This window comes from Penaeus monodon, chromosome 20 (assembly GCF_015228065.2).
Source record: "Penaeus monodon isolate SGIC_2016 chromosome 20, NSTDA_Pmon_1, whole genome shotgun sequence".
NCBI lineage: Eukaryota > Metazoa > Arthropoda > Malacostraca > Decapoda > Penaeidae > Penaeus > Penaeus monodon.
Window position 1 is genome coordinate 1917540 of NC_051405.1, and position 1095 is coordinate 1918634.

The following is a 1095-nucleotide window of genomic DNA, read 5'->3' on the forward strand; positions in this document are numbered from 1 at the left end:
TGAACCAGCAACCCTCGAACGCTCGAACTCAGTGAACCAGCGACACTCGAACGTTCGAACTCAGTGAACCAGCGGCACTCTAACGCTCGAACTCAGTGAACTAGCGACACTAGAACGCTCGAACTCTTGAACCAGCGACACTCGAACGCTCGAACTCAGTGAACCAGCGACACTCGAACGCTCGAACTCAGTGAACCAGCGACACTCGAACTCAGTGAACCAGCGACACTCGAACGCTCGAACTCAGTGAACCAGCGACACTCGAACGCTCGAACTCATGAACCAGCGACACTCGAACGCTCGAACTCGTGAACCAGTGACACTCGAACGCTCGAACTCAGTGAACCAGCGAAACTAGAACGCTTGAACTCAGTGAACCAGCGACACTCGAACGCTCGAACTCAGTGAACCAGCGACAATCGAACTCAGTGAACCAGCGACACTCGAACGCTCGAACTCAGTGAACCAGCGACACTCGAACGCTCGAACTCAGTGAACCAGCGACACTAGAACGCTCGAACTCGTGAACCAGCGACACTCGAACTCAGTGAACCAGGACACTCGACCGCTCAAACTCAGTGAACCAGCGACACTCGAACGCTCGAACTCAGTGAACCAGCGACACTCGACCGCTCGAACTCAGTGAACCAGCGACACTTGAACGCTCGAACTCGTGAACCAGCGAAACTAGAATGCTCGAACTCGTGAACCAGCGACACTTGAACGCTCAAACTCAGTGAACCAGCGACACTCGAACGCTCGAACTCAGTGAACCAGCGACACTCGAACGCTCGAACTCAATGAACCAGCGACACTCGAACGCTCGAACTCAGTGAACCAGCGACACTCGAACGCTCGAACTTAGTGAACCAGCGACACTCGAACGCTCGAACTCGTGAAGCAGCGACACTCGAACGCTCGAACTCAGTGAACCAGCGAAACTAGAACGCTCGAACTCAGTGAACCAGCGACACTCGAACGCTCGAACTCAGTGAACTAGCGACAATCGAACTCAGTGAACCAGCGACACTCGAACGCTCGAACTCAGTGAACCAGCGACACTCGAACGCTCGAACTCGTGAACCAGCGACACTC